Genomic DNA, 27,332 nt, shown 5'->3' with positions numbered 1-27,332 from the left:
TAGCATGGACTACTACACCACCCTAAAAAAGGATGAAATAATGTCTTTTGCAGCAGCATGGTTGCAGTTGGAGACTATTATTCTAAGCAAATTAATGTGGGAGCAAAAAACCACATACCATATACTCTCATTTATAAGTGGGAGCTAAACATTGGGCACTCATGGACATAAAGACGATAACAGTAGACACTGGAGACTACTAGACAGGAGAGGTAGGGAAAGGGAGATTCAAGGGTTGAAAACTAACTATTGGGTAATATGCTCGGTACCTTGTGATCAGATCGATCATACCCCAAACCTCAGCATCATGCAAATATACCCATGTAATAAGTCTGCATGTGTATCCCCTGAATCTAAAATAAAAGTTTAAATTATTAAAGAAAATAACCAACAAACAAAAGGTCAGCTACTTGCCAGCAATGAGCAATTTTCATTTGAAATTAAGACACACTACTATTAAATGAGCTCCACCCGGTGCTTTGGGAGGCCTAGACAAGAGGATTGCCTGAGGACAGGATTTTGAGACAAGCTTGGCAAGATAGGAAGACTTCATCTCTAGAAAAAATTTTTAAAAATTAGCCAGACATGGTGGCACATGCCTATAGTCCTAGCTAACTGGGAGGCTGAGATGGGAGAATCACTTGAGCCCAAGATTTCCAGGTTGCAGTGAGCTATAATGATGCCACTGTACTCTAGCCTGGGTGACCAAGCTAGACTTACCTCTGTAATAATAATAATAATAATAATAATAATAATAATAATAATGAACTCCAAAATTGAAGGACTGAGGAAAAAAATTCAAGCTGATTTATTTGAGAAAATTCAATATTTATTTGAGAAAATCTACAAAACACCAATGACAGAAATCAAAGAACTAAATAAATGGAGAGGCATTTTATGTTCATCGATAGGAAATCTCAATGCCAGATCTTTCCAACCTTGTCTATAAATTCAATGCAGTCCTGACCAAATCACAGCAAGTTAATTTATGAATATAGATGAATTGATTCTCAAATTTTTATAGAAAGGCAAAAGTACCAGAAGAGGTGATACAATACTGAAGAAGAATAAGAAAGTCAGCCTGACACTACCTAACTTCAAGAATCATTATTAACTTACTATTATTATAGTGTGATATTAGATAAAGAATAGAAAAATAAATCATGCATCATGGAATAGAGAGCCTAAAAACAGATCCCCACAAATAATAGTCAACTGATCTTTGACAAAGAAGAAGGATATTCAATGGCAAAAAAGATGTTATTTTTAATAAATTTCTTTTAAATAAACAACTAAACATCACATGCCTCCGCTCACAAAAATTGTACTCCCTTCAAAAGAAACATTTAGCATTGGCCTTACTCCTTTCTCAAAAATTAACTCAAAATGAATCTAAGACCTAAATGTGAGATATGAGACTCAAAAACTTCTGAAATATAATATAGGAGAAATTCTAGATGACCTTGACTTGGTGATGAATTTTAGATGCAAAACTAGAAGCACCATACATGAAAGAAAAAAAATGATACTTTTGATTTCATTAAAATTATTATTATTATTTGCTTTGTGAAAGATACTGTTAAGAGATAGAAAAGACAAGCCACAAATTTGGAGAAAATAATATTCTAATAGTGGATACTGACATAATTCATTTTTCAAAACCCACAGACTGTACAAAACAAAAAGTGAATCTTAATGCAAAATATAAGCTTTAGATAATAACAGTGTATCAATATTTCGTCTCTCATTAATTGTTAAAAATATACTACACCCACACAAGATGTTAATTATATGGGAAACTGAGGAAGGGGGAGGAAAGATATAGGAACTCTGGACCTCAATTTTCAATATGCCTAAAAGTACTGTAAAAATAACATCCATTAATTAATTATTTCAGACAAAAATTTGAAGTTTTTGATATACATCAGCATTTTCAATTACATGTCATAGTAGAATCCTATCTAAACTAGTGACTCGGCCGTTCATTAGAGGATTCTATTTTAATTCACTGCAGAACATGTTTTTTCAGTTATTTTCTTATTTTTATTTTAATTTATTTTATTTTTGAGACAGGGTCACCCAGGCTGGAGTGCAGTGGGACAATCACAGCTCACTGCAGCTTTGACCTCCTGGGCCCATGCAATCCACCCACTTCAGCCTCCCAAGCAGCTGAGACCACAGGTGCACACCACCATGCCTGCCTAATTTTTTCATTGTTTATAGAGATGGGCTCTTACTATGTTGCACAAACTGGTCTCAAACTCCTGAGCTCAAGCAATCCTTCCACCTTAACCTCTCAAAGTGCTGAGATTATAGCTGTGAGCCACTGTGGTGGACTATTTTTTTGTATATTTGTTTATATGGGTTGTTTCTTTTTTTATCCCTACAAGTATTTAAGATCTCTGTATTTACGTAATATAAAATAGTGCCTATAGTAGAGTATACCAGGGATTGAAGCCATCTTTAGGGTCTCAGTAATTTTTTTCAGAGCACTCTTAAGCAAAAAATGTGTGTGTTTGTGTGTTTGTGTGTGTGTGCGTATACACATATGTATAAGTAAAATAAAGGCATACCTTTGAGATATTGGGGTATGCTTCCAGACCACTGCAATGAAGTGAATATTGCAATAAAGTGAGTAATAATTTTTTTGTATCCCAGTGCATATAAAATTATGTTTATGCTATACTGTAGTCTATTAAGTGTGTTATAGCATTATGTCTAAAACAACAATGTACATACCTTAATTAAAAATACTTTATTGCTAAACAATGTTAACAATCATCTGAGCTTTCAATGAGTCGTAATATTTTTGTTGGTGGAAGGTATTGCCTCGATGTTGTTGGAAACTGACTGATCAGGGTGGTGGTTACTGAAGGCTGGATTAGCTGTAGCAAATTCTTTAAATAAGACAGCAGTAAAATTTGCTACATTAATTGACATTTTCACACCCACAAAAAATACCATTAGCAGGTGATACTGTTTGATAGCATTTTACCCACAATTGAACATCTTTAAAATAGGAGTCAATTCTCTCAAACCCCTGCTGCTGCTTAATCAACTAAGTTTATGTAATTCTAATTTTTTGTTGTTGTTGTTATTTCAACAACAGCATCTTTGGCAGGAGTAGATACCACAAGGTAGATACCACCTCAAGAAACCACTTTCTATTTTAATCCGTAAGAAGCAACTCCTCATTCATTCAAGTGTTATCATGAGATTGCAGCAATTCAATTATATCTTCAGGGTCCACTTCTACTTCTAGTTTTCTTGCTGTTTTCACCACATATGTAATGACTTTCTCCACTGAAGTCTTGGACCCCTCTGAGTCATACATTAGGATTGAAATAAACTTCTTACAACCTCCTGTTAATATTGCTATTTTGACCTCCTCCTATGAATCACAAATGTTCTTAATGGCCTCTAGAATGGTGAATCCTTTCCAGAAGGTTTTCATTTTACTTTTCCCAGATCCATGAGACAACATGCTATCTATAGCAGCAGTAGCCTTGTGAAATGTATTTCTTGAATAATAAAACTTGAAAGTCAAGATCACTGCTTGGTCCATGGGCTGTAGAATGGATGGCGTATTAGCAGGCATGTAAACATTAATCTCCTTGTCCATCTCCATCAGAGTTCTTGGGTGATCAGGTGCATTGTCAATGAACAGTAATTTTAAAAGGGCTCTTTTGCTTTGCTGAGCAGTAGGTGTCAACAGTGGACTGAACGTACTCAGCATACTGTGCTGTAAACAGATGTGCTTTCACTCAAGCTTTGTCACTGCTTTTATACAACACAGGCAGAGTAAATTCAGCAAAATTCTTAAGGGCTGTATGACTTTCAGAATGGTAAATAAGCATTGGTTTTAACTTAAAGTTACCAGGTACACTAGCCCCTAATAAGATTGAGTCACTCTGTCCTTTGAAGTGTTGAGGCCAGGAATTAAAGTCTCTCTAGCTTCCAAAGTCCTCATTGCATCTTCTTCCAACAGAAGGCTCTTGTGTCTGTTGAAACTCTATTGTGTATTGTAACCACCTTCATCAATTAATTTACCTAGATCTTTAGATAACTTGTTGCAGCTTTTCCATCAACACTTGTTGCTTCACCTTGCACTTTTATGTTATGGAGATGCCTTCTTTCCTTAAACCTCATGAACAAACCTCTGCTAGCATTACATTTTTATTCCACAACTTCCTCCCTTCTCTCAGCCTTCATAGAATTCAAGAGAGTTAGGGTCTTGCTCTGGATTAGGCTTTGGCTTAAGGGAATATAGTGGTTGGTTTGGTCTATCCAGACCATTCAAAGTTTCTCCATATCAGCAGCAAAGATGTTTCACTTTATTATTATTTATACTTTCACTGGAGTAGCACCTTTCATTTCTTCAAGATTTTTTTTTTTCAGTCACAACCTGTTTTGTGCATGAGGCCCAGCTTTTGGTCTATCTTAGCTTTCGATATGTCTTCTTCACTAAGTGTAATCATTACTAGTTCTTGTATAAAGTGAAAAATGTTTAACTGTCTTTCACTTGAACACTTAGAGGCCATTATAGAATTATAAATTGGCTTAATTTCAGTATATTTGTGTCTCAGGGAATAGGGAGGCCCAAGGAGAAAAAGAGAGAGACCAATCAGTGGAGCAATCAGAACACACACAACATTTATCAATGAAGTTTGTTGTTTTATGTGGGTGTGGTTAGTGGTGTTTCAAAACAATTAAAATAGTAACATCAAAGATCATAGATCATTACAACAGATATAATAATAATGAAAACGTCTAAAATATTCTCCGAATTACCCTAACGTGACACAGAGATATGATGTGAGTTCATGTTGTTGGATAAATGGCCCCGAAAGCCTTGCTTGATATAAGGTTGTCACAAACCTCCAATTTGTATAAAACACAGTATCTGCAGAGCACAATAAAGCAAAGTGCAAAAAAAAAACAAGATATATCATATATTTGTATATTCATATACATGAATAAGATATATACGTGTATTTCATTTATTATGTAGAGTCTCTCAAATACATTAAATATTTATGTACTAACACCAGGTGAAGTTGGGCACTGAACAAGTTCTCGAATTTTGTAATCGGATTGGACATTCCTACTCTCATTTTCTGTTACACATAGATTTTACATACTACCAACTTTTATCACAACAACTACTGAAATCCAAGCTTTCCAAAGAAATGACATCATTGAAGGGATGTAGCAATCTAATATTGAAACTATATTCTTCATCAGGCTGAGAGTTTGCACACTCACAGTTGTGCAAAATTGTATATCTGTGTCTACCTAAAAATTGTAAAATATCCCACAGCACTCAAGTAAATTTTCTGTGACACTCCAGTGTGTTTCAGTGCACTGTTTGGGAACAGCAGGAGTGGACTTGTCATATATTAAATAATATGAAATATTATGGAAATTACTTATACCAAAAATTACATATTATGCTATTGTTCAGTTCAAAGGATAAAAGTGAAATGAATTCCTGTGTGCTCACTACACAGCACAGTAATGGGAAATTACCGGTACTTTGAAGCCCTCTATATGACTCTCTCTGAATATATTCTTCTTTCTCTTTCCCATAAAAGAAACTTGTCAAGTATGCTGCCGGGACAAACACCACAAACACAGGCAGTGACGGTTTAAATTAGACACGTAGAAGCAGAGGACTAGGCCGGGCATGGTGGCTCATGCCTATAATCCCAGCACTTTGGGAGGCAGAGGCAGACAGATCACCTGAGGTCAGGAGTTTGAGATCAGCCTCATCAACATGGAGAAACCACATCTCTAATAAAAATACAAAATTAGCTGGGCGTGGCGGTGCATGCCTGTAATTCCAACTACTCAGGAGGCTGAGGCAGGAGAATCGCTTGAACCTGGGAGGCGGACGTTGGGATGAGCTGAGATCGTGCCATCGCACTCCAGCCTGGGCAACAAGAGTGAAACTCCATCTCAAAAAAAAAAAAAAAAAAGAAGGAAAGGACTATTAGGATGCATAAGAGTCTCCAGACTTTCACAATCACAGAATAAGAATCTCCAGACTTTCACAATCCCAGGGAAATGTAACTGAATGCATAGGTTTTGCTGGCAGAAAGGATTTTTCCTCTAGATGTGGAACCCTCTCTGGGCAGGTACATGTGTGACAATACGATCAGCTTGTTGCTAAATATTTGCATCTGTTCCCATAGTTAGTCAACACATGTGGTCATTCCTTAAACAATACATATCTGGGTAGTCCAGGAGCCTGTACACCAATCTGGTCTTTTAACAATGAATCCGGCATTTATATAAATGTAGGAACAGCATTTTCTGTGGCCAGCACATTGCTGTCAGTTCAGCCCATTTTGCTGAGTGGTCAATACAGCAGGCTGTCAGTCAGTATGATGATGGCAGCAGCACCTCACTGGATTTTTCTGTCTTAAAGTCAGACAATTCCATGCCTTATTTCCGAAGCCATTAAAACAGGAGATGCATTATATAGCACCTGCAGAAGCTTTAAATCCCACATATAAGTATGATTATTTATTTTTACCATTTTAGTGTGTGGTAATGCTTTAACTGCAGGCTGTTGGCAGGCTTTAAGAATTTAGGTAGCTTGCAGAAATGTACTTGAACCCACCAATGTGGGAAATACTTCCAAGGATTGGAGTGAATGAGGTCAAACCAACCAGTAGGCATGCTGGTGTTGGAGAAAAATAAACTAAAATATTTGCACTGAGTAGCAGTCTGAATAATTACTAGCAATCACACTCCAGTCGTAGACGTCAAAACCTGAATGTATTGGCCATCGGTGACCATGCTCTATTAGAACCCAAGTTACAGTCCACTAGGGAGATACTCTCAAGACAAATGAAGGTTTGTGTTCACTTACCTTTCCAGTGAACTGACTTCCAAGCCTTTCCTGATTACTCAGTTACACATGTAAAACAGAATTTCATATTTTTAGGCGACCTGTAAAAGGACAGTTTCTCAAGACAATGAGGATGATATATTTCTGACAAAGAAGTATTTAAATGAATACTTTCTCTTTAAAATCATGTTCAAATGAATGAATGAGTGACCTATATATGCTACAGTTTGAATGGAAATATTTTATATCACAGACATATCAAGAATGTGAGAAATATAACAAACTTGCTGAAAAAGCCCATGAATACTAGTAATCATATTTCTTTTTTCTTTTTTTAATAAAAAAAAGAAAGAGCAATGCCTTCAATGATGGTACTTTATCTCAGTAATGCAATATTGCACTTGTTTAAATGTTGCTACTAATTAGTACATATCCTAATCTACCTGCCTAAATACTAGTGTAATACTAGCAAAAAATGGTTACTGTATTTACCTGCCTAAATACTAGTGGAATACTAGTAGAAAATGGTTACTGTATTAGTCAGGGTTCTCTTAAAGGGACAGAACTAGTAGGATTATATATATCCTAATATACATAATATATATGAATATATAAAAATTATATATATTACTATATATAATATATAATATAATATATATAATATATAATATATATAATATATTTTATAATATATATTATATATATAGTAGTCCAGGAGCCTGTACACCCATCTGGTCTTTTAACAATGAATCCAACATTTATATAAATGTAGGAACAGCATCACATATATCTCATATAAATATATGGGAGTTTATTAAGTATTAATTCATGAGGTCCCACAATAGGCTGTCTGCAAGCTGAGGAACAAGGAGAGCCAGTCTGAGTCCCAAAACTGAAGAACCTGGAGTCCAATGTTCGACGGCAGGAAGCATCCTGCACGGGAGAAAGACGTAGGCTGGGAGGCTAGGCCTGTCTTTCTCCTTTTTCAGGTTTTTCTGCCTGCTTTATATTTCCTGGAAGTTGATTAGATTGTGCCCAGCAAATTAAGGGTGGATGTGCCTTCCCCAGCCCACTGACTCAAATGTTAATCTCTTTTGGCAACACCCACACAGACACGCCCAGGATTAATACTTAGTATCCCTCCACTCAATCAACTTGACACTCAGTATTAACCATCATAGTTATATATGAGAATATTTTTTTCACTTTTATTAAGCATAGCATATTTTGATTTTTTTAACTAGAATATTTCTGAAGTAGTTGTATAAGGTATACAAAATTATTTACTATATTATATATACACAAATTGATTTTTTATTATTGACTCATGTATTTTTGAATATAGTATATTATAGTATGAAATTTAGTTCTCTTGTTGCACATTGCATCTTCAGATAGGTTCATCTTACATAATTACAATTTGTACCTCTTGACCTACACCTTCCCATTTTCTCCTCCTCACACTGATAACTACTTTTCTACTCTCTCCACTTCTATGTATTTATCATTTTTTAGATTCCATATATAAATGAAGTCATGCAGTATTTTTCTTTCTGTGTTTGGTTTATTTCACTTTGCATAATGTCTTCCAGGTTCATCTATACTGTCACAAATGGAAGCCTCCTCTTATCTTTTAAGTCTGAATAATATTCCTTTGCACTACAATTTCTTTTTTATTGTATATATCTAGAATGTATGTGACTATATATATATATACCCATATATATACATATGTGTGTAAATTATATGTAACATATAGGTTATATAATGTAATATATAAGATTCAGGACCCTCAAACTTCCCTGGGAGGGTGGAAGAAATCGTCATTCTCTAGTGCTTGATGCTCACCAGCTATTAACTCCATGTATACACAAGGCATGTGAGTTCATATTAAAATCTATTTAGGTGTTGTAATTGGAGAATGGTGATTTTTTTTTTTCCTAAATAATTGCAATTGTACTTTGGAGCATAGGGCATGATTACATACACTGTTCTTAAAATCATCACTGGAAAACTTGTTTTCAATCAATTGTGAATCATTTCTTTTTTAATGTTTTATTCCTCCAAATTCAAATTTTGGATCTTATATTTCCAGAGTTCAAAAAGACAAGGGGATAGGAGAGGAAGAAAAAAAAAAGGAGACGATTGATCAATGATATTCTTTCAAACGAACAGTTCGTTTGAATTGCAACACTGTGCCAACTATGCCCTTAAAATCACATTTCTTTACTCAAGAGTATGTTTCAATTGTGAAAATAGATCATTTTATTTTCTCTTTTGAGGTCAGCTTGTTACAGATGGAACAGCCCGTTGCTGTGTTTATGCTGAAATGGGGTTTTGAGCTGTGCAGGTGCATAGGTGGTAATACACTGCATGATTACATTTAATTTCTATTTCAATTCTAACTCTCCTGAGCCCTGACTCTACTTTCTCATTTTCTTCTTTTGTGACAGTGGCACGTAGGGCGATGACTGTAGATTTGCATCTGTAACTCCTAAAACCTTACTCAGGTTGGTATGCTAAAGCATCCTTTTTTTCTACAATGTTTTTCTTTTGGTTTTGTTTTACACATTTTGGTGACAATTTTTTTTCCTTGCTCATCTTACTTTGTTCCAGAAACAAGGAATTATCTAAAATGTGGGCTGTCATTACACAAGCTTATCAACTAAAATGATTTAATTCACGTAAATTAGATTATATCAAATCTTATTAACATCCATATCTCCAATTAATCACTGTGAAATTCCACGTGCCAAGAAAATTGTTTTATTTTCTCAAAATGGGTGAAAAATACTGTATTTGTCACAGTTGCAGAGGAGAAAAAAGCTGAAATCTGAGCTTTGTAAAGGCTATCATCATTAACAAATGTAAAATTTTGGAAGATTTATTAGAGTTACTCTTACATGTCCACCTACTAAGGTTTTCTATCTTCTTGCATTTTAAGCAACAGGTGCCTGTTTGAAACTATTTATTCTAAATGTTCAATTTAATTCTCACATAAAGATTCTTCTTCAAATGAAACAACTGCATTTTCCCTAAAAATGCAAGCATCCTTACTTATAATTAGGCAATACAACTATGAAGATTGAGGGATTAAAGAAATTATTATGAATTATGTAAAAAAAATGAAGAGCAACTTGAAAAAATTCAGGTGTTGTAATGCATAGAATGTCTGTAAATGCCAAAATTTACTAAGCACCTTCTAAGACATAGGGTTCTGTGTTTATGTCATATCAATAGATATTTGCTGAGTTATTGCTTTGTTCCTGAAAATATGCTAGCTGCTCTAATACATATGGCTTCTCCTTGCCTTTTTCCTTCTACAGGTTAATATCTCTTGAACAAGTTTTCTTCTCTCTGTTCCTCCTACTACTATCTTATTCGGATCTCCATACATAATCTCTCACTTTTACAACTTTAGGCCTTCAGGATGATCTACCTGTAATCCATACCTCATTGTGTCTATCTTTAGTACAGACCTGCTCATGTCATTCTCCTGTATGAATTGCCCAGTGTCACTCTATTTTCTTCAGTTTAGCATCCAGATTTCTCATGATGATGTGGTATGCATGTCTTGAGTCTGTTGCTCTTTGTCCTTTGTAGCTCCTTTTGCCTACATAGTGCACCTATGCATATTTGTTTCAGAAGAAATTACCTCTCCCATTTCATAGTGTTCTGTTAGGACTGTCAACAACAGTGTTGCTCTAGAGAATGAGGACATGAACCAAATGAGATCAATCGATCTTTTCCAAGAATTGAATACATAGTAGAGTGCCAAAAAGGACCAAAGTTGGTCAGAACTGAGTCAATGCAATGCAATGACTGTACCCTAAAGAAGATGTCATGAATCTCTGCTACTGAGATCTCTGGGAACCTCTTTGTTTCTACATTTCTTGTGATCGGACTACACAGCTTCTATTTCAATTATGTGGTTTAGCCAGTGTATTAGTCTGTTCCCATGCTGCTAATAAAGACATACCCAAGACTGGGTAATTTATAAAGAAAGGAAGTTTAATTGATTCACAGTTCCAAATGGCTGGGGAGGCCTCATAATCGTGGCGGAGGTTGAAGGGGAAGCAAGACAAGTCTTACATGGTGGCAGGCAAGAGGACATGTGCAGGGGAACTCCCCTTTATAAAACCATCAGATCACATGAGACTTATTCACAATCGCGAGAACAGCATGGGAGAGACCCACCCCATGACTCAATTACCTCCCACTGGGTCCCTCTCACAACACATAAGAATTATGGGAGCTACAATTCAAGATGCGATATGGATGGAGACACTGCCAAACCATATCAGTCCACCCCTGGACCTTCTCAAATCTCATGTTCTCACATTTAAAAACCAATTATGCCTTCCCAACAGTCCCCCAAAGTCTTAACTCATTTCAACATTAACTCAAGAGTCCACAGTCCAAAGGCTCATCTGAGACAAGGCAAGTCCCTTCCACTTATGAGCCTGTAAAATCAGAAGGAAGTTAGTTATTTCCTAGATACAATTGGTGTACTGGTATTGGGTAAATATACCCATTCCAAATGTGAGAAATTGGCCAAAACAAAGGGGTACAGGCCCCATGCAAGTCTGAAATCCAGCAGGGCAATCAAATCTTAAAGCTCCAAAATGATCTCATTTGACTCCATATCTCACATCCAGTTCACGCTGATGCAAGAGGTGGGTTCCCATAGTCTTGGGCAGCTCCGCCCACATGGCTTTGCAGGATACAGCCTCCCTTCTGGCTCCTTTCACAGGCTGTTATTGAGTGTCTGCGGCTTTTCCAGGTGCATGGTGCGAGCTGTCAGTGGATCAACCATTCTAGGGTCTGGAGGATGGTGGCCCTCTCTCACAGCTCCACTAGGGGGTGCCCCAGTAGGGAATCTGTGTGGGGACTCCAACTCGACATTTCCCTTCCACACTGCCCTAGCAGAGGCTTGCCATGAGGACCCCGTCCCTGCAGCAAACTTGTACCTGGACATCCAGGCGTTTCAGTACCTCCTCTGAAATCCAGGTGGAGGTTCCCAAACTTGAATTCTTGACCTCTGTGCACCTGCAGGCTCAACATGTAGAAGCTGCCAAGGATTGGGGCTTACACCCTCTGGAGCCATGGCCTGAGCTGTACCTTGGCCCCTTTTAGCCACTGCTAGAGCAGCTGTGATGCAGAACACTGAGTCACTAGACTGCACACAGCAAGCGGGGCCTGGGCCCAGCCCACAGCCCAACCATATCAGCCAGTTTAAATTATGTTTATTTCTAAAAAGTTATCCATAGTTGAATTTGTCTCTTTCCAAGAACATTTATTAATAGATCCCTTTATTGTTCTTCAACTTTGTCTCTTACCATTTTTCACTTTGTACCTGAGACTTCTGAATTCTCCCTCCTTCACTAATTTATCATCCTTTCATTTGGCTCTAGACATTTCTTCCTCATGTCCCCTTATCATGGAATCCCATTGCTTTTATCTGTATTTCTCTAATTACTACACATCCTCTAGAACTCAACTTCATGTTTTCCAGGAAGACTTCCTTCATGCCTCAGACACTCCTACTTTGTGTTCCTATAACTCTTTAATTACCTTTTACAGTTTTTGCCTATCTACTGTAAAAAAGGAACTTCAGCTGCAGAATCTGTGTCTATCATCTTCATTATTTTATTATTGTGCCTAGATCACTGCCTCATCTATAAAAACAAATTAGCTAATATTTGTTGAATAATGAATGAATAAATGTAAGAAAAACTCATTTAACTCTATAAGACATTATATAATCATGCTCCAAATTGAATATATTCAAGGCCCAGGAAGCCCGTCCTCTGGTTACTAAACAAAATGAGAGGCATTAGTGTTAGGTTAGATAACAGGAAAGGCTGTAAGAAGTACATGGTGCTTGATTTCGTTGATGGCCAGCAGAATTCAAGGAGTTGTAAAAAAAATAAGGAGCGTATTTTGGCCCCAGCATAGCAAACTTTGTATTCAAAACGGTTCTTGTGAAATCTAGAGGTTTTTTTTTTTTCTTGCTAGCATTTCATCACTATGCAGATGTCTTGACAAATAAGTTTTACTTCATCTGTCATTTCTGATTTCACTGAGATAATCAGGCCTCATCCAGTCTTGGCAAGAATGAGTGTGGTGATTGATTTGCAATGCCTGCCTGGGAAAAGAAGTGAGGAAGTGTGAATAAGAATGTTAGGAATTTTTCATTCTATGATGGGTTAATGCATTAACTTCTAGTAGCTTTTTGAATTAAATTGTTTCAGAAATTTCCCAAGAAGATATAGAAAAGGCCAGCTTGACTGATAAATCTGACAGAAAGCTAACATAAAATTACAGAAAAATAAAATTTTTAGCATGCCTCAAACATATCTATTCACTTTACAGACGTGGAAGACAAGGGCTGGAGAGGGTGAAAGAGCTTGTCCAAGATTGCCACCAATCAATCAACACTAAAATTTACATTTTCTTCCTATTTTTTATGCAAGAGCTTTCAGCTTACATAATCCAATTCAAACTTTCCTTTTAAATCAAACACTGAATTCATAAATTATTGATTATTTATGATGACTTGACTAATTTACTTTAGTCCTCTTTTTAAATTTGTAAAGTATGGTTGATATTTGGATAACATAGTAACTATATACCTGACACATAGTGAGAAACTAATAAATGCTATCTCATATTAACATTGTGACATCTTAGTTCAAGTATAAGGTTTAAGTGACTCAACTTTCAAATTACTTGAAAGAATTTTGTGTCCTTGGTAAAACCAGCTATGTTTACAGGAGTAGGGCCACATGTTATAAAGGGCCACCCCTTTCATTGTGACTTCTCTAACAAAGCCTTTTCCATTAATAAAATAATCAGTGGTAAGTGGGGCTAACAAATATAGAATCTGGGTTATAGGCCAGGCACTGAGCTAATTGTTTTGTTAACATTACCTTATTTAATCACCATTATAATTCCATGGGGAAAATGTCCCCATTTTTTTGATAAGGAAGATGAGATTTGCACCAGTTAACTTACCTGGAGCTATGAAGGTAACAACCATGTTTAAAAATACAAAGCCTCCGTGTCTCCAAAGCCAATGCTTTTAATCATCATAACAGACTCTATGAAGTCACTAGCCTTCCTTCTTTTTTTCTTGTGATTTTCATGCAGAAAGTAACAACCTCCACCGACACTACTTGAATCAGTATTGGACAAATGTCAGGTACTTGGGAAACTCTCCAGCCCTATCCCCTGTCCTGGCCGGGTGTGCTCCAAGTGCACCATTTGGCTAAGTCAATTTGAAATATTTGGGAGACCTTTGTACCTACGATTCCTTCTGCTTGGAAGATCCTTTCTGTTTTGTCAGCTCTTACTTCCCTGTTGTGGAAAACTGATCTGACCTCCTAGTCCTGAATCAGGTATTGCTCCTTAGCACCGACAACCCTTTGGCCTCAGGTGTTACTCCACTGCATCAGGGTGAGACCTTTTGTATTTACCTTCAACACATTACATATGATGTGGTATTAAAACTATTGGTTAACTTCTCTCTTTCTTCACAGATGATGAGATGAGTCCAGGAACTCAGTGTTACTCATCCTTCTAGTACTTGTGTCAAGCACAGCAAATATAACCAAATAGATGATTCAAAAATATCAAATTATTGAATAATTAATGATATAATTATTGAATAATTCTATGTGCAAGATATTTTATTTAATTTTTCCATGCATTACCTCATTCAATTTACCCAATCTGTCTAGAAACTAAATAATATTCCTACTCTAAATAGTAGGAAAATAAGGCATAGACAGGATATAGGATTTAACCTTGTTCACATCGAGAGTTAATATCAGTGGACATTTCAAATTTGTCTCTTTAAAGTAGAATTCATACTCCTAAGCACTGCACTTTAGTAGATGTTTTCGTGAATGGGAATAATGCATACATTAAGACATGTGATTTTAGAACATGGTCTTAGCTTCTACAGCTGCTCTCCTGTTGGAAACAAAATGGCTTAAACAGACCATTTCCTCATTGTTCTCACAATGTGCCCCAGTAGATTCTAAACTGCCACCTTTGTCTTTTTGTTCTCCATCCCAGGATACTCACTACTTCCGGACTTTATATTCAAACTTTACCTGTCCATTTGGGGTACACGGAGGAGCATTTTTTCTTGATTTTCAAGCTCATGAGGGTGCATTCACCTCTGAACTCACCAGTGCATTCTGTCCCTTCCATTCACCCCCTTTCTTGTGGATTTAGTAAAATTTTTATTGCCATTAAGAGTACAGTCCTTGGAGTGAATCAAAGCTAGGTTTGTAAGTGACTCAACACCATATTAATTTTGCCTCTAACGCGATGTTGATTTTATGTTTGACACATGTCTCTCTGCTGAACCACTTGACCAGTGAGAGTCTTGAGAGCCAGTGATGGGTGTGAGAAGGGGCAGATAGGACCTGAGACTGTGGGTACCAAGCAAGGCAAATGAGGCCCTGGTTGCCAGTGAAGAGAATAAGGGGAATAAGGAAAGATAAACCTTCAATTTAATGGAGGCACTAAGAATTAGAAATCAGCCTCAAATGGGAATTCTAGAGTTTGCAAAAGACATTGGGGTGACTGAAGTGTACCCCTAAGGCAGACATTCAGAGGGAGCCTAGTTTTAGTCCAGGGACCTGACCTAGTTCATGCAGGGGACAATCATCTGAAGTACAATAAGAGGTTAAAATCATACATTCTATTTGAAGTGCCTTTAGAAATCTTTAGACTTGTGGCTATTTCTGCCCTTTTCTGTGTCTGATAAACAGGTTCTTCTCGTGTTGTTGTTGTTGTTTTGTTTTGCTTTTTCTTAGATTTGTAATTTCTTTGTACTCTCATAGATTAACAGAGGATATTTGGCCCCTCCTTAAAAGCAGGTCTCCTTTGCCCCCAAGGATTTTGTATTGAGTGAAGAAGAGCCAAAAGGAACAGTTGGGAAGGGAATATTCACTATTTTTTTCTGCATTATTCTAAGGGGCCCGAACTCCATGCCACCTGGATCATTTAGCAGTCCTGATTAAAGAGCACAGGGCCTGGCAGTCTGTGGAAGTTTGCTCCCTGGTGCTGCCTGGACTGCCTTTGGCTGCTAGCAGCCTTATGGTCTCCAGACAATCTGTCATTTCTGCTGTGTCCCAATAACCTTTGGCAACAACAAAAGCAAACAGGTACCTAAAGGCTGAGGGATTCCAAGATAGAGAAATTGTCCTTTGTTTAAAAAAATTGTGTCATCTGTACCATAAGAAGTTATTGAGAAGTTTCATTTAGAATCAAGATCATCTATGGGCTTGTAATTTTTCTGCATCGAAGAATGTGTGGTTGCTGTTTTTGCTATGCTTTTTACTCTGTCTGAGCCAGGTTCTGAGTGTAGAAGGCAACATTTAAATATTTGAGGAGATAACTACATAATTATGTGTAAGTATATGCTTCTTTCTCTCTCCCTCTCACTGTATGTATTGAGAGAGAGAGAGAAATACACACATACACACATACATACATAGTTTCATAAATGTGTAGTTATTTCCTCAAGTATAAGAAAGTTAAAGAGTCAAATATCCAGATACATGAAGAAGGCACTAGGTAAGATATCCTAACTGTTTAGTTTCCATTGAGATCTGCCTAATGTTACAGACTCAGGGGCTCCAAATGCCTGCAAGGTTCAGAAAGATTATATCAATAAATGAAGCCAGACCTGGCTGCTGGGTTTTGGGGCCCAACAAGGGTGTTGAGGCCCATCAGGGGTGTTGGGAAAGAAACAAGAAGAGCAGAGACATTCATGCCCAATCTGGAAGGGGAAGTAGCCACTATTTTCTTGCAGAATGTAGGTCTAATGTTGCCAGCTTTTCTTTTGATTCCAAAGAAGCCCACGAACCGCAGTGTATACAATTTCTCCTGAGTTAGAAATAGTGATTCTATTTTGTTTTTAACAAAAACACACCAGAAGGCTGAAGCTTGCCGATGGGTCTTATTATAGCCTGTGCCTTCATGGCCAAATTGTTCAAGTGACTCTAACTCTTTTCCATTTCTCTTCTACAGTAAGAATCTCTAAAATTTTAAAACTAATTATTTTTAATATGCCTTCAGTTATTACTTTAGTATAGAGATAGATTAAAACAAGCATAATATTAAAAGATATGAGTGTTTATACATTTTCTCTCAATTCAAGGGTCAATACATTTAGAAAATATATTTTAGAGTGATAATTACTCTCTGTGATGGAAGAATAATATTTTTTATTCATTGTCTCTTTAAAGTGTATATAATAGAGTGTTTATGTATTCGTCAACTCTGAATCTGGGTTTTCTCTCTTATAATTCCAAAACCTATTTACTGAGGTTTAACTATCTTCTTCATCTGTTATAAACAAAATTTTCCCTTTTTGGGGGGTTCAGCTGAAGCTACTTGGTAGAAAAAATCTGTATGCCAACTTCTGAAACTCCCTTACAAAGCTCATTTCATTTTTATGCAATCTCTCTTTTAGGGTATTGGAATTTATAGTTTTCAGACTATCTTGGGGAGTGGGAGAATCCTGATACTATTTATTTAAATTAAAAAAAATACGGTTGTCTAATTTTCCAAGCCCAACATCAGCTTTATCTATTTCTCATTCAATTGGCCCTTTCTAATTTTCTGGTTGTAGTTTTTCTTTATATATCCATTGCAAGTTTACAACAAATTCCAAATTTGTACTTGCAATTGTCTACATTACCATTTCCCCCCAGGCATTAGTCAATCAATAGGAAATGAATAAAACTCATATGTGAATACATAATCGAAGAGAAGATACACTGTTTTGGTTCCTGGAAATGAGATTTCACTTGGTTGACTCACTAAGCTCATTGTTGGGTTTTCCAACTTCTACCATTTAGAGAAATAGGTTTTATTTTCCTTCTTCTAAAAACTACCTGGGATGTACAAATATTTTTGTTCCTACAAAGCAATTCTTATCTATTTTAAAATCAACTCTATCTCTCTGGCTCTCTTTTGAAACAGTTATGATGTTACAGTTATTGGCAGAGTTGAAAAAAACATGAATTTTTAATTCATGTTAAAAAAGCAGCAGAGCATCCTGGCCACTAGCATTTGATTAACTATAAGGGCTTCTACTAAAACTTAGCATTAAATCCAATCTTTCAACTGTGGTCTAAAATACCCTCCAGGATATCCCCTGCATATCTATCCAGCATTTCCTGCAATTCTCTATCTCAGCCACAACACTTCAGCTATGTGTGCTTTATTTCTTTTCCAGAATTTTAACAAATGTATCCCAGCCACAGGCCCTTTGCTCTTACTTTTCTCTCTGGCTCATGTATATTGCCAGTTGCTGGCTTTCATATCTTAGAACTTGTGCTGATTTCCCAATGAGTTCATCCTTGAGCATCATAGCTGCTATTTATAAATAGGTTTATATTATTCGTTGTACTTAATGATTTAATTACATTTCTATCCTGTCTAAACCACTGGAATGTAAAGTCTATGAGATCAGGAACCTGTATGGTCTTGTTCACTTTGACATTTCCAGTGCTTAAGACAGTGTCTGTCTCTTAGAGAAAAATATTCCCTTTCTCTCTCTCTCTCATATAAGAAACATGACGACTGATAAAATAATTCTGAGTTTCTTTTATAAAAAATTCCTAACAAGCATAAATAGTTCTAAATTCATGAAGTTGTAAGAGTTAGTGAGGTCATGCATGTGAAGCACTTACCAGAGTGTCTGACAGTGCATTAGGTAAATAAGTAATAGCTGCTGTAGTTATTTTCAACATGCTGCCAAAGATATGAATGAAAGACCTCCAGAAAATTTCTGGTCAATGTCTTTAAAACCTATAGGAACATGTAGCAAATTCTAAGTAAGAAAACAGAGTTTCTCATTCTTAGATTTTGGAGATAGTATTCAGCATTTTTCTTTTTCATCTTTTTTTTTTTTTTAGTCTTTTTAGAAATTTATTTTAGATTCAGCTAGGTACATGTGCTTGTCTGTTGCATGGGATTACATGTCTAACTGTGGGAATTGGGCTTCTAGTATATCCATCACTCAAATACTAGATATTGTACCCAGTGGGTAATTTTTCAACTCTTACCGCCTTTCCACCCTTCCCCTTCTGGAGTCCCCATAGTCTATTTTTGTATTGGGCATGTCTCTAACGCAGCATATAATCAAAGTAACTGGTGTTTGGTATCTTATACCACTAGTTCTCAAATATTTTAGTTTCATGACCCTTTTGCAGTATAATAAATTATTGAGGACCCCAAAGACTTTTGTATATTTTTTTGTGCCTATCAGTATTTGCTGTTTTAAAATTTGAAAGATAATTTTGGGAGGCCGAGGTGGACGGATCACCTGAGGTCAGGAGTTTGAGATTAGCCTGGCCAACATGGTGAAACCCCATCACTACTAAAAATACAAAAGGTAGCCAGGCGTGGTGGCTCATGCCTGTAATCCCAGCTACTTGGGAGACTGAGGCAGGAGAATCGCTTGAAATCAGGCAGCGGAGGTTGCAGTGAGCCAAGATATCACAACACTGCACTCCATCCAGCCTGGGTAACAGAATGAGACTCCGTCACCGCCCCCCAACACACACAAATTAAAAGGTAAACATGCATGTTATTTAAACATAAAATAATTAAACTGATTAAATACAAAAAATAATATTTTAATGAAAATTATTTGTACAAAAAAAGAGTGATACTGATTTATATTTTTGCCAACTTCCTTAATGTCCAGCTTAATAGAAGACAGCTAGATTCTTATATCTCATTCTTGTTCATTCTGCTGCAATACATTGTTTTGGTTTGAATATATGAATAAAAGCTGGTCTCAAATAAATATGTAGTTGAAAGCGGAGAAATATTTAAATATTCTTTTAAGATAATCACGAATATTATCTGATATTACACAAAAATTTGACAAATGATTGTTTCTTAAAGGGTAGTGTTAATATAGAAGCTGAAATTCTATTTATAAAATTTTCTTACTGTGTTACAATAAAATCCAATGGTCCATCTGGGACATGAATGGATATTTTACCCATACACATTTAAAAAAATTATTCACCAGTCATTTAGAAAATGTTGTTTCAATCACTGAGTTATATAAATCTTTACTTGAAAGCTCAAATCCTATTACTGGCAAAAAATACTATTCATTGTTTTCTTCAAAGTGATAAGATTACTTCATTCATTTTGAGAAAGTGTCTGGCCAATACCCAAATTTGATAGTGCCAATGGTTTTTGAAGTACAGATGGTATTCTGTGAAACAATGCCCCAGATAAGAATTCATGCAATTGTTTAAGAACTTCTCCTTAAAATAACATAATCATTCAGCTTTCAGCAAAAGTGTTTTATCAATACTTTCCATTTCATCACACAGAATACCAAGGAGTTGTAGACTTAATGGTTGAGATATAATAAGATCAATAGTTTTACTTCTTTATTGTGTATACTGTTAAGTAAAACCGACTTTTTTTGTTTTTGTTTTTGTTTTCCTGTGATGGCTGGGTGGTAAACAACATAATGACTACTGTAATTTTGGGTTTGAGTGTCTTGATCTATTCTAACGTTCAAGACGTTTTACCCACAATGCTATTGTCCCATCAGTGCAAATGTCAATTGAGTGAAACAAACAAAAGGTCTTAATATCATTAGAAAAAAATAGACTTGACCGTATGGATCCCCTATAAAGATCACAAGGATACAAGAGGTCTACGTAGCACGTTATATTATTGCCAAACATTTGAACATATATCCAGACAGACAGCTTAATCCTCAGTTCACTTTTACTCATTCAAACAAAGCTTGATTTCCCATTGGAATACATAAAATTATAATATGAAAGAAACAAGAATAATCATATCTGAATTCAGCTTATCTTCCAAATAAAATGTCACTTTATTAATTCAGTTAGGCCATATTGAAGAAAGTGAACAAGCAGTTCTTCAACACTATCTACCATATTAACTACCTAAAATTTTGAGGTAATAAAGTATCTTGATTCTGGAATGCTGGATGTGAATGTTTAATATTTTATGGGTAAACCTACATTTATGGCTATACTAAGAGGTAGTCATGCCACCCATCTCTGTAAAAGGGAACATTATCTTTTACATAATTCACATGAAAACCAGTGTTCTTGAAACAATTTTTAATCATGTTATGAAACTTCATAAAAATTTCTTGTCCCAATTTCTCAACTTACAATCAAACTAGTGAAACAAGACCCTTCAGGTAAAGGTAAATGTGAGTCAAGACTGAGTCACTGAATTTGTGCAAGTTAAAAAAGAAATCTAGGTCACTTGCTTATTGCAAAAATGAATGTAAGTTTCAAATATAAGTTCTACTTTATGTCAAAATAAATATTCACCTATATATATAAAACATTTAAAAATGTTTGAGGTATGTATTCATTGGAGAAAATAGTTTGCCAAAAAAAAAAGAGTGCTTGAATTGTGAGAGTCTGAACTATTTAGACAATAAACTGTCTCCTGAATATTGCTATGCAAATAGCAATGCTAGGTGGCATCCTCTCTATTGTCTGATTGGAGTGGAAAAACCTGCTTCTTTACGATTTTTTTTTTTTGCATGAGTCATTTACATTTAATACTTATTATCTCTGTATTTTCAGCTGTAAACACACCCTGCCCTAATCAAACAAAAGCAAATAATCTTCAATGAGTAACTCTAATTTAATGTAAAATCATGAGGGAGACTCGAAGTCTAAAGAATGAGAGACACCTGGAATAGGTTAGGCATAAGAAAACGGAGTTAAAAGCATTCATCTGTTAGGCAGGTTGCCTTTCTGCCTGATTGCCCGAATAATCTGCTTCTGGACATCTTTTAGAAAGCTTTTGGCTTTGACAAAAAACTTCTACGTCAAAATGGCTTAAATAATAAGGGCATATGTTATCTTACCTAACAATAAACCCAGGAGTAGCAGAGCCATGCATTTTGTTAATTCAGCAGATCATCTATGTTAAGGTCTTCAGGTTCTTTCCATCACCCCTTTCTACATCTGCATTGTCAATTTTCTCCTGAGGTTAGTTTCTTATCAGGGTCCCAAGATAGCTGCTGCAATTCTAGGAAACACAGTCTTACACAACCATATCCAGGGAGAAAAGAGCCTGCCTTTTCCTCTGTGCCTCTTCAAGGGAATAAGAAATCTTTTCCATAGCCCAATAGGAAACTTCACCTTCACCTCATGTTCAAAGTTATGTCACAAGCTCATGCCTAATGACTCACTGGCAAAGATAACGGGAGAAGAAAATAAGGTAGGTATTAGTTACGTGAGACTTAACTGTTTGCACAGTCCGTTTCAAATAATCACCAGAAACCATCCCTTTACCCAAAAGAAAAAAAAAAAACATTTGTTCTGTTTTAGCTGCATTAAAGTATAATTGATATACAAATATTGTACACATTTGGCCGGGCCTGGTGGCTCAGGCCTGTAATCCTAGCACTTTAGGAGGCCAAGGCAGGCGTATCATTTGAGGTCAGGAGTTTGAGATCAGCCTAGCCAACATGGCGAAACCTCGTCTGTACTAAAAATACAAAAATTAGCTGGATGTGGTGGCATGTGCCTGCAATCCCAGCTACTTGGGAGGTGGGGGCAGGATAATCCCTTGAACCTGGGAAGCGGAGGTTGCAGTGAGCCAAGATCGCGCCATTGCACTCCAGCCTTGGGGACAAGAGCAAAACTCTATCTCAAAAAAAAAAAAAAATTGTACACATTTAACATACACATCTTGATGAATTACTTCATATGCATATACCAGTGATAGCATCACCACAACCAAGATACTAAATATATTCATCACCTCCAAAATATTTCCATGCTTCGTTTTTGTAAGAACACTTCACATGAGATCTATCCTTTTAAGATATATTACAGTGTACAATATTGTGTTGTTATCTATAGGTACTATGTTGTACAGTAGGTCTCTAGAACGAATGCATTTTGCAAAACAGAAGCTTTTTACCCATTGAGGAGCAGTTCTCCATTTCCATCAACCTTCACCCCAAGTCTCGGGCAACCATCATTCTATTCTTTGCTTCTATGAGTTTGATTGTGTTCAATACCACAAATAAGTGGAATAAGGAAGAGAAATTTATTTCTTTTAATTTAATCTGTCCCTCCTACCACCTGCTCTAGTAAACTGACCTTACATGAGGAAAATAGCCTAATCGTGTCTATGGATGAGTGTAATATTTATATCCTAACAAGTGTAGTTTATTTTGGTTAAATGTTAAGGTTATTGTTAGAATTGCAACTTTTACTTTTGTCAGAATGTATAAAAGAATTATAAACATCTGAATGACTTGAAAAGCCTGTGTGGTTTAAATAAATAATCTCATAATAGCCTGGCAGGCATTTGAGGTGTAGGGCTTTTGAGTAGAAACCCTTCTAAAAGCTTTCAATGGGTAGAGGTAGGAATTTAGTAATATCTGAATGCCACCTGTTAGACTATATTACTTATTGAGACAACATATGTTTTAAGCCAACAAAATAACAGTTCGTGATCATTAAATCTAAGTTGGGTTACTCTTTGTGTGGGAAGTATAATTATATGAAATTTATTGATGTTCATACAATAGAATGATTATCTCAAGCTTCTTCTTCTCCCTAATCCAACACCTACCTACAAAAAACCCTTCACTTGTCTTGGTAACATTGATAGTAATGCATTATTTAGATATAAAAATGTGAATAAGGAATCTTGGAAATAGCATTGGCTAGAGAATTGAGATCACATTTCAGATATCACCTTTGCCATAGACTGTGCAAAGTGGGTAATTCACTTCTCTGTGATGTAGTGACCTCATCTATGATGTGAAGTTACTTCCCTGGATGTACTTTTCAAGTTCCATAACCTGAATTTTCATTCAGAAAATAAGTGATTCTGATTCCTAGTATTTAAATGTTTACAAATGATCCATTTGGGTTCATTTTAAACCTTCATCTTTTTTCCTTTCAAGTAAACAGTACTTTTGTGTTTTGGTATTTTTATTCAACACCATTTATGACCTAGTATTTTAGTAGATGCAGGCTTTTTGGATGAAGATTAAATTATGAAGATGAGTAGGATGATGACGGTGCTAGTTTGGTCCAAAGATTATATTTTACCCCAGTGAGACACAGTTTTTTAAAGAAAATAGTGCTTTTATTTCTGCTGCATGCTTGTTAAATGTTCAAATTCATGATAAATAATACTTGCTTATGTTTTCAAACTTATGAGAATTAATTATTTGGTTCCAAATGTGGAAGACCTGTTGAATACCATTAAATAGATTATTAAACTATTATGTAGTACAGTGGGAAAATTTTAGAAATATACCATGTTTTCTAGTCACAGACTTTAGTACTTCAAGACTCAGAGCCTCTTGTTTAATAAATAAGATAATTAGTAAATTTCTTAAATTCAAAGTTGTTATTTATTTATTTATTTATTTATTTATTTATTTATTTTGAGATGGAGTCTTACTCTGTTGCCAAGGCTGGAGTGCAGTGGTGGGATCTTGGCTCACTGCAACCTCCTCCACCCAGGTTCAAGCGATTCTCATACCTCAGCCTCCCAAGTAGCTGGGATTACAGATGCCTGCCACCACACCTGGCTAATTTTTGTATTTTAGTAGAGGCGGGATTTCACCATGCTGGCAAGGCAGGTCTTGAACTCCTGACCTCAGGTGATCCACCCACCTCCGCCTCCCAAAGTGCTGGGATTACAGGCATGAGCCACAATGCCAGACCCAAAGTTTTAACTCTTAATTGCTTATTATAGGAAACTTCCTTGATATAGATATTTAACATAAATATCTGTTGCTATTTAGGTCACTGCCACATTAGAGGAAGCTTAATGACAGATCTATTTCAAAAACTGTTGCTTAGAACACCTCTTCTTCTAGGGCTAGGAAAATCCATATATGTTCCTATATTTGTTTCTTAGGACTGTTGTATCAAATTATCACAACTTCCTGGCTTAAAACAACAGAAATTTATTTTCTCAATTTTCCGGGGGCCAATGGTCAAAAGTTAAGGTGTTGGTTAAAAGTTAAGCCTCCCTCAGTTAAGCCTCCCTCCGAAGGCTCCATGGGGAGGGTCTTTGCTTGTCTCTTCCATATTCTAGTGGCATCAGGAATCTCCTATGGCTGCCTCACTCTGCTCTTCAGGGCCTTCTCTTCTGTGTGTGTTGTCTCCGGTCTGTGTTATCTCTCTCTTCCTTCTTACAATGACTTTTAAGGGTTTGGCATTTAATTTAGGGCCAGATAATTCAGGACGATCTCATCTCAAAATCCTTAATTACATCTGCAAACATCCTTTTTCCAAATAAGGTCACATTCACAGGTTACGAGGTTAGAACATGGACATATATTTTGAAGGGCTACCATTCAACCCACTATAGTTCTGCTCATACATGTCCCAAAGAACCTTCTTTGGCCTATTATGCTACCTGTGTTTTCTTAAAGGGAGAGGTATTCTGAGAAAGAGAGGCCAAATTATAATCATATTTGTATTCCTAGTGTCTAGAACATTTCCTGACACATAAGCAATTCATTAACATGTATCTACTCAGTGAATTAATTTATTGTAGTACCCATAGCCTGAAAGTTACATCTTGGGTTATCTCTCTTTCTCTGTCTCTCTCTCTCTCTTTCTCTCTCTCTTCCCCCCACACCCGGTTCTCTGTCTGTCTGTAGAGTGTAATAGTTAAGGGGTAAGACAACACAGTATAAAGTTTAATGTAAAGGAACCAATTCATATTTTTATTTGTTGTTAGAATTTGGGAAATGTGTATTAGTGTATTATAATCCTGAATCTACCTTTAGCTGGGGGCTTATCCATTGTGGCTTTTTATTTTATTTATAAAATAAAAGAATTAATCTAGATAACCTCTTCAATCCACTTAAACTCATAAAAAATGACCTAGTTTCAATTCTAAGTTTCTAAGACTGGTTTGGCACTTTTAATCTACATAACAACGGGCAAGTTTTATAACCTTTATAAGACTCAGTTTTCTCATCCATAAAATGGAGACTGTCATCCACATGAAGTAGGGATGTAAGAATTAAATAATATATATATAAAATATGTAGCGTAATTCCTGACACTAAGAAAGCAACACATTATCATAAGCTTCTAATAATGATTGTTATCACTGTAATACATTAGCTTATTTTCTGATAGAAAGTTATATTTAGGATGCATGGAGTTCAGAGATATATTGTACATCAATATTTAACTTCTTTCTGGTCACTAGCTAAAATTTGTTAAGGAGATAAAGTCCCCTTTTTTGGGCCACATATCAAAACTTTATTTGAATTAATTTTGAAATGTTTAATTGACAAAATATTATATAGATTTAAGGTATGCAATGTGATGATTTAATATACTTTGTGTAATGATGCATATCAAATTAATTACCACATCACTACCTATGCTGTTTGTCAGATCCCCTGAACTTGTTCATCTTATGCTTAAAGATTGTACCCTTTGGCCAACATCTCCCCATTTTCCTCACCCCCATCTTACCTTTATATAGTGCCTTCTTCAAGAAAATAGTTTTTGAATCAAAGTACGTTCCTGATTCTTTAATAAGTATTACCTAAGGTTTGATAAAAGAAAAACTTCAGCTGAATTAAATTTAAAGGTGTTTAATTGAGGAATGAACGGTTTGTGAATTGGGCAGCCCCCAGAATCACAGCAGATTCACAGAGACTCCAGCACAGCCACGTGGTAGAAGAAGATTTATAGACAAATGGAAATGAAGTACAGAAATCAGCAGTGACGTACAGAAACAGGTGGATTGGTTACAGGTTGGCATTTGCCTTATTTGAACACAGTTTGAACACAGTTTGAACACCTAACAGTCTATGAATGGTTGAAGTATGGCCATTGGGATTGCCCAAAACTCAGCTATTGTTACAGATACCCATTCCTAAATTAGGTTTTCAATTTTGTCTATTAAACTAGGTTACAGTTCATCCACAAGGACTCAAATATAGAAGAACGGAATCCTTCTCAGGCCATATTTAGCTTGCTTTAACAGTTTGAATTGGAAAACAGTTTTGGTATGTTATGTTTTGTTATTTCTATTTTTGCAGGGGCCATAAAGAAAACTGATGAGGACAACTGGCCTCCCAGTATGTGGATTCAGTTTCCGTATGTCAATTTATCAACTCCCACTGGTAGTCTGAAGAGTTATGGCTACTGGAGAACAGAAAATCACCAGTATTAATAAAAGCAATTTTAAGTGTTTACCTTTTAGTATTTGAATAGCTTTGTTAAAGAGACATACTCAAGAATACTATGAAGAGACTTATTGTACTCCTTACCTGGAGATAATTGTGATGCCAGAAATTCAAATTTATATTCAACAATATGGTTTTTCACCATCAATATTATAAACATCTAGGCAGTGTTTATTGTTTACGCATTTGCCATCCTCTAAAATGAGATTATTCTAAGCATAA

At 36.0% G+C, this 27,332-nt stretch overlaps 1 long non-coding RNA gene across 1 annotated transcript in view; it reads left to right on the top strand.

Moving 5' to 3' along the window:
- The window catches only part of LOC129037389 (uncharacterized), an 89,850-nt gene extending 62,518 nt beyond the window's left edge, over positions 1-27,332 (top strand). Inside the window, exons 2-3 of the long non-coding RNA XR_008502789.1 lie at positions 14,009-14,256; positions 26,964-27,332. This is a non-coding gene — a long non-coding RNA (uncharacterized LOC129037389). The remainder of the gene's footprint in view (positions 1-14,008; positions 14,257-26,963) is intronic.

The sequence above is a fragment of the Pongo pygmaeus genome, chromosome 4 (assembly GCF_028885625.2).
Source record: "Pongo pygmaeus isolate AG05252 chromosome 4, NHGRI_mPonPyg2-v2.0_pri, whole genome shotgun sequence".
NCBI classification, from domain to species: Eukaryota; Metazoa; Chordata; class Mammalia; order Primates; family Hominidae; genus Pongo; species Pongo pygmaeus.
This window is presented reverse-complemented; position numbering and strand designations above follow the sequence as displayed.